The sequence below is a fragment of the Phoenix dactylifera genome, unplaced genomic scaffold (assembly GCF_009389715.1).
Source record: "Phoenix dactylifera cultivar Barhee BC4 unplaced genomic scaffold, palm_55x_up_171113_PBpolish2nd_filt_p 000482F, whole genome shotgun sequence".
NCBI lineage: Eukaryota > Viridiplantae > Streptophyta > Magnoliopsida > Arecales > Arecaceae > Phoenix > Phoenix dactylifera.
The window spans coordinates 83,053-94,132 of NW_024067903.1; positions in this window are offsets into that span (position 1 = coordinate 83,053).

Sequence of the window (11,080 nt, forward strand, 5' to 3'; positions counted from 1 at the left end):
TGCCACAGCCTGGCCTCCCTTTTTCCACTGCTTTCAGCCGGTCCTCGGCCTTCGCCAGAAGCCCCGCCTGTTCCTTGTAGCACTCCTCCAGACGGATCATGTACTGGGCGAGCTAAGAAATAGGAAAAATAAGGGAGTCAGGCGGAGAACAACAGAGCCAATGAATGGTGAAAAGCGGCCAGAAGACACTCACCGACATGAGACAGACACAGCTGGCAGCCCCAACGTCAGAGACCTCCAACTCCCGGACCGCCGACGGTCCTTCTCCAGCAGCACTGTTTCGATGAGATTTCGGGCGCCATCGGTAGTGAAGGCAGACCCCGATTTCTCCCCAGAGCCGGACGGTGGTTCTGCAGCCTTACCCCTATCCATCGCCTGGGGAAGAGTCCGGCCGATCGCGCTCGGGGGCGGGGGTCACCCCAGGAATTGATAGGGGTCCCGCTCGGTCGGGGCCTCGGCGCGTCCCTCCTCGAGTCATCAGGAGCCGACCGAGTCGAAGGCCGGTCGGGGACCGATCACGTCCGACCCGTCCGTCTCGGGCAGGCTCGGGTGATACCTCCGGAGTAGCGGCAATCTTACCACCGGAGGGCTGATACAGCGTCCGCTGCCGGTCCGTGCCCACGACGTCTCCCTGATCGGTGGGCCCGGACTCGTCGGTCGGCGTCGGAGGCACCTCCTTACGGGACTTCTTCGCCGGTGGGGGCCCCGCTCGGAAGAGCTCGTTTCCTCCTCTGGGCTGCTTCCAGCAGGGACGCCCCTACCAACAGCCTTTGTCTTCACCGACCGCATGACGTCGTCGATCTCTGCAAAAAGGACGGGGATAGTCGGAGACGGAGAAACCAAAGGAAAGAACGGGACGAAAGAAGGGAAAAAGTCAAGAAAGAATCGGTGGCGGACTCACGGTCGGTGGGGACCGAGCTCAGACCGACATTCACCAAAGTATCCTCGGAAATAAGGCGGGCCACCGGGGGGGAGCTGGCCCTCGGCAACCAACCCCTTCAAGGCGGCCAAGCCATCGGACTCCTCCCTTGACAGTCTCGATAGGCCGATCGGAGACTTCATCGGGGTCTCCCAGGTCGCCCTGATTTCCCAAGAGGGATCTGCATCAACAAAAAAGAAGCGCTCCTTCCATTTGTGAATGGAGGTAGGAGCCTCCTTGACAAGGCCGCATCCTCGCCGCGCTGCGAAGCACCACCACCCTTTGTCCTGGGGGTGGCCGCTCAGGCTGTAGAACTCCCAAAAAATATTCAGGGTGGCGGGGATCTCGTGCATACGGCAGAGAACCTGGAAGACCGTCAGGGCCCGCCACGAGTTCGGCCACCAGTTGCGTCGGTGCCACTCTTAAACCCCGTAGCACCTGCATGACCAAGTCCGAAGGGGGAAAGCGGAACCCGGCCTGGAGAATGCCCTCATTGATGGCGATCTTCCCTGGAGGAGGATGGGACATCCTCTCTCAGGCCCGGGAGCGTGGCGTTGCAGGCCTCGGGAAGGTGGTACCGAGCCACGAGTCTGTCTAAGTCTGTGGCGACCAGCTCCGACTTAATTTGGTCTGCCCTCACTTCGCCCATTCCTAATGGCCAATAAACCTACGGTCAGGACGGGGGACAGGAAGGGGGGAAAGACCGGAGCGACTGGAGTTACACTAGTATAAGAGGGGAAAGTATGGAGAGCCCTAAGCAGAAGAATGGGGAAAACTCACCGGAAAAGAAGGTAAGAACGGCTCCGAGAGCGCCAAAGGAGAAACGAGTGAACAGTCCGACGGCAGCAACAGCAGCGCAAAGGGGAAACTTGAAAATATCTGTAAAGAAGAAGACGGACGGGGAAAGGCCCCCGATTAAATAGGCGGAAAGGCAAGTGACGCCTCAATGACGCCAGAGGACGCCTGGCTGCCGAAGGGTCGCTCGCGCCCCAAAGGCGAATCGACACCATTAAGGGAAGGATGTCCGCCGAAATCCTCAGACTGCCGGGTCAGCAATAACGCCATACGCCATAAAAAGGGCGGGGAGCTCGAAGCGCGCGCGCCTCTCCGAGGAACGGCGGCAATCCCGAAACATCACTCCCTTCACCTGTTCCCCTTCTGGTTCCAGGTCGGAAGTGGGGGGCTACTGTTACGGGGGAATAAGCCGCCATGCCCCACGTGACCGGGCACGCGCGCCCAGGAAGACTACGGCTGCCCTTTGATCCAGCAATCCGACCCCGAGTCGGATATCCTCGGCTCCGCAGGCCCGACCCCGAGTCGGCTGCCCTTTGATCCAGCAATCCGACCCCGAGTCGGATATCTTCGGCTCCGCAGCCCGACCCCGAGTCGGCTGCCCTTTGATCCAGCAATCCGACCCCGAGTCGGATATCCTCGGCTCCGCAGCCCGACCCCGAGTCGGCTGCCCCTTGATCCAGCGCTCCGACCCCGAGTCGGAGATCTCTTGATAACGACAGGCTATTCCCCAGAGGCACGCGGCGGCCTCCTGCTCCACTACTCCCTGCAACGGCTGTATCCGATGCTGCTCCACGATCTCCTGCATCAGCCGTACAAAGCGGAGCCCCACTATGCCCTGACGTGGCCGTACCCGGTGCTGCTCCACGACGCCCTGTAAACGGCCAGTCAGTGGCCACACCATCGTGCCCCACGATAACGAACCCCCTGAGAGACCCCCCCAGCCAGGTATATATGCGGTGGGGGAGAAAAGGGGGGAGGTGAGCAATATCTCCCAGAGCACTCTCTTACTTGCGATTATCACCTCTCCTCCTCCTCCAATCTCCTCTGACTTGACCGTCGGGGGCCATCACCACCCTGGTGGTGGTGCAAGGCTTGTTTGCAGATTTCTTGGCGGAAGGTGGAGCGCAACCAACACCAACCAAGACAACTCAGACGGAACCCCGTTCACACCGCAGTGCCAATCGTTCTCGGTTTGGACCACGGCAACAATATCACTAACTAATAGTGTCAAAGAAAAACTTGTCAAAAAAGGTATATGCGCCTAAGAAAGGCTGATACTTAAGTGAAGCCAGTACTCCACCACCGATCTGAAGCTGATCTGGCTATTATTTTTATGGATATATCAACTAGACATTCAAAATTCAATACAAATTTTAGTGCAATTTTTTGACATAAACTTTTTACCTTCATTCAAGTTTCTGTCCCTTCTCTATAACCTTGAACCTATGGCCACTAACACTAGTGATCACCTTAGTGCCCAAACCTGAAAAAATTTGATGGCCATAACTTTAGGAGGTGGTAGAACCAAATGCAGTTCTGGCTCACCATAATAGGGTTGATCTCGGCCATAGCTGAGAGCACTACTAAAGTTGATAACGAGTCCAAACTAACTACTTCACGACATGTTACTCGCCAAAATCCAAAACCCAAACCGGAGTTCATCCTCCTCCCAAACTGAACCTTTTGCCTCCACCAGCACACCCCTCTAGGACACATGATAAGATAGACTATCGTTGCATCCATAGAATCCTAGGTGCCCTTTTTGAAAGAATATATGACATTTATTACACAGCCAAGAGTGCCAAAAAACTCTGGGACACTCTAGATAGCAAATATGGTCTTGATGATGCTGGGATAAAGAGGTTCAAGGCCTCCGACTTCAATAACTTTAGGATGGTGGACTCAAAGCCTATGAATGACCAAATCCATAATTTTGAAATCTTGATCCACTAGCTTAGGGCTAATAGGACCAATTTGGATGAATCATTCCAGGTTTGCCTGTCTGATAGATAAAACTACCTAATTCCTTGTCTGATTTTGCAAAGACTCTAAGCCAAACCCAAGGAGGTCTTATTTTAATCCAAGTTTTGAACTCCATTAGAATTGAAGAGCATCATTAGGCTCAGGAGTAAAAGCTCTACTGGACACAAGAATGATGCTTATAATGTAGAGGCCCCATCTAGAAAAATCAGAACTGACCCTTCAAAAATAAGCATTACAAAAAGAAACCCTACCACCCTAGAAACCCTAACCACCACAATGGAAAACCAATCCAATCCCAGGAGCAGAAGAAGAAGAGGAAGATGGTGTTCATTTCTGTTATGTGTGTGGTCGGACCAACCATTTGGCTCCCAGTGCTTCTATAAGAAGACTGTATCTCTTCAATCTAAGAAGAAAGGTCCACACACAACCAGTGCTCAAGTCAACATGGGTGACTGCCGGTGCTGGCTCCTCTAGACTGTTTTCAGGTCTGTTTCATTCACTCCTGAAGTTAACATGGACTTTACAAGCACTTGATTGGTGGATTGGTACCGGAGCTGGTATTCACATTTGTTCGGATTGCTCCTGATTTTCTCTTACCAGGTCTCAAGCGGAGGAAACTGTGATCATGGCAAATAGCTCGGAGGTGCGTGTGCTAGGAGTTGGAGATGTAGACTTAAAGCTTACTTCTGAAAAAGTTCTGTCCTGCACGGCGTCCAACATTTTCTGGCCATTAGGAGAAACCTAATTAGTGGTTCCTTGCTTGTCCAGCAAGGCTATCGTCTTATTTTTGAGTCTAATAAAGTTGTAATTTCTCATGGTATAATGTTTATTAGAATAGAATTTCTAAGTGAAAGATTGTTTTAAATTGAATGTAATAGTTCCTTCAATAAATGAAAATTCTTTGATCATGAATAAGAACCTCCTTCTATTTGGTATAGTAGATTAGGTCATATAAATCATAATACAATTAAACAACTAATGAACCTAAATTTAATACCAAAAAGTGATCTTAAAAAGCATGAGAAATGTAAAATTTGTGTAAAAGCCAAACTCCCTTGGAAGCCTTTTTAAATCTGTTAATAGGGATTTGGATCTATTAGAGTTGATCCATAGTGATGTTTGTGACTTTGGTAGAACTTCTAGGGGAGGTAATAGATACTCTGTGACCTTCATAGATAATCTGTCCAAGTTCTATTATATCTACCTAATTAAAACCCAAGAATGAGGTTCTTACCAAATTTAAGATTTTTAAGATCAAAGCTGAGAACTAACAGGAAAAGAAAATTTAAAATTCTTTAGATCAAGATCGGGGAGGTGAATATACATCTAATGACATAACTCAATTTTGTAAAGATCATGGAATCATTCATGAAGTGACTGCTCCTATTCTCTCCAATCAAATGGAGAGGAGTAGCAGAAAGGGAAGAATAAGAATTTAATGGATATGGTTAACTCCATGCTTATAAGCTTAGGAGTACCAGAGAATTTGTAGGGGAAAAGCTCTAGTTTCAGCCTGTTATATTCTCAATAGGATTCCCTTCAAAAATAATGCTCTAACCCCATATGAAGTTTGGAAACATAAAAAACTAATCTTAGTTATTTGAAAGTGTGGGGGTGCTTGGCAAAAGTAAAAATACCTGATTTTAAGAGAAAGAAAATAGGATCTAAACAGTGGATGCCATATTCATAGGATATGAAGCCAAAAGTAATGCCAATAATTTTTGGTGATTAATTCAGAAGAAAGTGATATTAGTAACAACACTATCATAGAAGCCAGAGATGCAACATATTTGAAGACACCTTTCCACTTAGGACTAGAGTAGATAGTGGTAATAGCTAGTTAATCTAGTAGAATAAGGACAAGAAAATAGAAATAGAAGTAGAACCTAGGAGGAGTAAGAAATTCAGGATAGAGAAAATATTTTGAGATGACTTCTATATCTTTCTTATAGAGGACTCTCCAACTACTTTTTGAGGACGCAATGAAATCCTTGGATTCACCCTTTTGGAGAGAAGCTGTGGACAATGAGATGCAGTCAATTATCCAAAATCATACTTGGCAACTGACTGATTTTCCTTCTGGCTGTAAAACTATAGGGTGCAAATAGATCTTTAAGAAGAAACTTAGGCCTGATGGGTTTTACTCAAAGACCTAGGGTAGATTTCTTTGATGTTTATGCATCTGTAGTTAGGATTACTACTATTAGGGTCCTGATAGCATTAGCTTCCATCCATAGATTAGTGATTCATTAGATGGATGTGAAAATAGCTTTTCTAAATGGAGACTTAAATAAAGAAATTTATATCGACGAGCCAGAGGAATTTATAATCTCAGGCCAAGAAAATAAAGTTTGTAGATTAATCAGATCTCTCTTAAACAAGCACCCAAGCAATGGCATTGAAATTTGATGAAACCATACTGATATTTGGATTTGAAATCAATAGTACAGACGAATACGTATACCATAAGAGAGTTGGAAATAAATTTGTGATCTTGTGCCTCTATATAGATGATATACTGATCTTTGGGATAGATCTTTAGATAGTTGATGAAGTAAAGCAATTCTTAAGTTATAAGTTTGATATGAAAGACTTGGGATAAGCTGAACTTAATTTTGAATACCAAAATAATTAGAAGTGCAAATAGTATTAAGTTATCCCAAGTCATTATGTTGACAAGATTCTCAATAAATTTAATTATACCAATTGTCAGCCTGTCCTACTTCCTTTGATCCTCTACACATCTTAAGAAGAACTTAGGAACTCTTATCCTTCAAAGCCTATATGCTCAAATCATAGGCTCACTAGGATTTCTAGCAAAAACTACACCAGGCCAGACATAGCATATGCTGTAAATAGATTATTAGATATACTATTAATCCAAATAGAGATCACTGGACAATATTAGAGAGGATCCTTAGGTATCTTAAGGGTATCAAGTCCTATAGTTTGCACTTTTAATGGGTTTCCTGCTATTCTAGAAGGCTATAGTGATACCCAACTGGATCCGCGATACCTTAAATATTAAATCCACCACAGGACATATTTTTCTCCTAGGAGGTGATGTTGTGTCTTGGAAATCCACCAAACAAATCTTGATATTTAGGAGTACTATGGAGTCTGAACTGATAGTTTTAGGACACCACTAGCATTGAGGTTGAGTGGCTCAGAGATCTACTTATAGACCTTCCTGTATATGAGTCACCTTTACCACCTATCTCCTTACATTATGACTGTAATCTGCAATAGATAAGTGCAACCAAAAAATGCAAATATAAAATAAACAGGCACTTAAAAGTACGTCATAAATTATTAAGATATAAATTGAAAAATAAATGTTATAGTTTTTAAATTTTGTAAATCAAAAATAATTTGGCTGATCAGCTTACAAAAGGTTTGTCTAGAACAATAGTTCTAGAGTCATCGAGGGGGATGGGGCTTAGCCCATAAAGATAGATCACCATGGTGGGAATCTACCTTAAAAAATTCAATGGGGTAGAAAACAAACCGGAGTGTGACTAAGAGGAGCACTGTTTTATGTTTTTCTCATTCCTATGGTGCTAGTGCTCATAAAAGCAAGCGGTAGGATGAGTTTGTTTGTATAACTATTAATGAGTCCGAGACCTAAGAGGCAGGAGCTTCCTTGCTAGCTTCTTTATTAGGACTAACCTATATGTGCAGTCGTGAGGGCCGCAATTATGGGTAATGGACGATTTTCTAAAAAGCACATTAAAGATACCTGTGCATGGCCATATTAGTGCAACCTACTTAGAACCCAGATCGGGCTATATTATGTGTGCTGATTTAATTTGAGCCATGAATAGAGATTCAAGGTTAAGGACACCTTTGCTTCACAGATGTAATCAATTGTCGCTAAGTAAAGGTTTCAAACCAAAAGGTACCTACACCTATTAGATAATATAAGATATCCAACATTTTATTTTGATTTTAAAATTATTTAAAAATTAATTTGTGGAGAATTGTTGGAAAATTAATGCGCACGCGGACCCGAGACACCATGTCTTAGACGTGCGTGCATTGGGGTCCATTGGGCCATTTGCGAAACGTCGCTGGCCGTTAACAATTATCGCAGAAACATCCGTAAAAGACCAATAAGCCCCTGCGAAGAACCCTATAAATACCTCCTATTTCATCTTATTCGGTACACGAAAAAAATAAGAAAGAATATCAAAAAAATTCTGAAGAAAAGTTCTTCCTCCTCTTAGCCATTTCAGATTTTTATTTTTGCTCTTTATTATTTTATTTTATTCTTTTATTTCGTTCTTTTGCTGGATCTGGAAGTCTGATCGGGTTCGTTTTGGCTTCTTCCGAGAACGTACCGAAGAAAAAGTTGTAGAGTCATTGTATCTCAGAGGAGGATTGTCGGAAGACCTGTACATGGGGGGCAAACACTTCTTTGGGACAGTGTCTACGCGCTTCGACCTACCTTCAATCAGGTTATTTTCTCTAACTTTTATTTTTAATTACTATTAGTAGATCCGTAGGATTTGCAATTTTTGTGATTTAAATTTATTAAATGAATAAATTTATGTTGTGCTAGAATAGATTTCTTTTGTACTATAATAGATTTATTTTGATGCCGAATAATATACATATATATATATTATTCATTTTAAGATATTTTATTAATTGTAATTATTAGATTTATTTGCTTATTTAGGTGATATATTGCTAACAAAAGGCTATTCTAGAGAAATTCCATTGAAATTCAAAGGAAGTGTGCAAGAACCACTTCAAAAATCTCATGAGAACTCTCAACGGGAACCACATCAGTATAGGTAACTTTAAGTGCTATTCGGATGGGCTGGATATCTCCAATTTGATCTAAAAACTTAGGTGATTGGATTAGACATATAAGACAGTGAATTGAATATACCACTCCATAGTTAATATGTGTGTAGGGTTGGCAAATAGGTCGGATCGGTCAGATACAGGTCAGGTTGGTTGGCAAGTCCGGTCAAAAATTTTATCAACACCAAAGCCCACTTGCTATTAAACATATTAAAATTTCAAAATCTGAATCCGACATGTCTATTAAATAGGTAATCCGACCAACATAACCCATTTAATAAACATGTCAAGTCACGTTAAATAGGTTTAATGGGTTTAAACACGTTAAGCCGGTTGGGTTTAAATAGGTCAGAAATAGATTAAGCAGATTTCAAATAGGCTTTAACAGATCAGGTCAGAATCCAGCCTAATTATTAAACGGGGTTAAAACGAATCAAAGTTTTAACCAGAACCCCAACGTAGTTAATAAATAGGTTCAGACAGAATTGACCTGTTTACGACCCAAACCCTATTTATGTCAAACCTAAAACTTGCTTAAAGAGGGTCATTCACAGGCTAGGTCATAAATTGCCACCTTACATATTGTTGGTTCCAGTTGTTAAAATATATTTTTTCTGAATTAGATTGAGATTTGCTTTTGTGGAGCAACGTGATTGAATTAATTGGATTGTGGACTTAATTGCGATGAATCAATTATCTGTAGAAAGAAAAATGTCAAATATCTTGCAAGGAATGACTACACGCTTTCTCCTATTATTTACATTGTTTTTTAGTCCAATAAATTCTAATGACTGAGTTGGGGAGATCAATTTTCATGGCATTTATGGCGCCTCTAGTGACTGTAGAGCAATGATAGAAGTTCATGATGAAAGGGAATGGACGTTATAACGTTACGTAAGGGACTGTTGGGTGCTCAAATTCTTACTAGGTTGATCACAGTGGGTTGATCTTAACCAATTGATGCTAAGACAATGTTTCGAACGTGAAGCACTAAGTCAACCAATATGAAATTGACAATTTCTAGGAAGCAACCATTACAAGAATTGAAATTGAGCATAGATACAATGTGATGCACAATTTTCATTATAGGGAGCAGTATAGTCTTGAATGGCCATCATTGCCATCCGGTCATTGAGATGGACAGCTATTAAACAGGGGTGAGCATTGCGTGCCATACACAACACGTTTTATTTGCCATATATCGTGTCCTGTTTAATAGCTATCCATCTCTATGATCGGATGGTGGTGGTCACCAGCAAGGGCTGTACTATCTTTTGTAGTGCAAAAACCCACATCATAGAGGATCCTCGGTCGAATCATAGGGCATTCCAGTGATAGAGAGAAGCCTCGGGGCTTCTCTTGAATGCAACCGAACGTTGAAGGTCAATAATTATTATTCCCTTGGCATGATAGTTAATTTGCCCATTAAAAAATGAGGGCATTCTCTATATTAATTGCAAAATCTCTTCGATTGGGTGAAACTACCAAAATAGAGACTTGACGCACTTACCATGAATTGATTGGGTGCATGCATGATTAAGTTTATACGACTTCTGTTGCAAGTCAAATTACTATTATACACTCAAAGGAATAATATTGATTCCCAGCTTTCTTGAAGGTTATCGTAGTAATTAACCGATATATACACTCAAGGGTTTTGCTCTAGGAATTGAAAGTGGCAAGCAAATTCCTACGCCAAAATTGGTTGGAACGTACAGTCAGATGGATGGAAATTGATTGCACAGTGGCTATTCATTTGAACTAAAATGAAGAATACAAGTACAAAGAAATAAATCTTAGTGGGATATACAAGGTTCCCGCACTAGACCAATCTACTAAGGACTCGGAAGGAATTCCTAATAGCCTAATCTAGAAGAGGTAGACAATCCTCTGGCTAGCCTAATCTAGTAAAACTTGATTGTGGTTCTCCTTAGCCCAAGCCCTAAGGCCGAATTATATAAGTGGACTCACCACATGTTTCTTCACAATCTGGATGGATGCCCCGCACTTCTGCCTTTCAAGGATATTTATAAGCTGCAAGGTTTGATACAGTTGCTGGGAATGCAGTTGCGGTTGGCTGCGGTTGACCGTGGTTGGCTGCAGTTGGTGGGTTTGGCCACAGTTGGCTCGCGGAATCCTATTGACCGGGCCCGGCACGTCGAAAAACTGGGCGCGCATCCAGGCAAGGTTCTTTAAAATGCTTCTCAAGTCTTTTGGAACCCTCGGGGTGGAATTTGGGCGGATGCCCTGCTAGTATAGTAGGGGCCGCTGCTGCGGCGCGCCCACACATAGCCATGGCCACGGGTGCCCGTGCACGGCCAAGACCACGGCTTGGCCGAATCCATTTGCAATGCTCCTCGGGACTTCGGAACCCTTGGGGTGGGCTTTAGGCGGATGCCCTGATGGATTAGTAAGACAAAAGCCACGGATGGATCTGGCTCGGGGCCAGATCCATTTGAAGTGCGCCTCAGTACTTTGGAACCTTCGGGGTGAGCTTTGGCCGGATGCCTTGTTGGGTAAGTAGGGAAGAAATTGCCCCGCTAGGGTTGGACAAAGCGCGCGCAAGGGCAC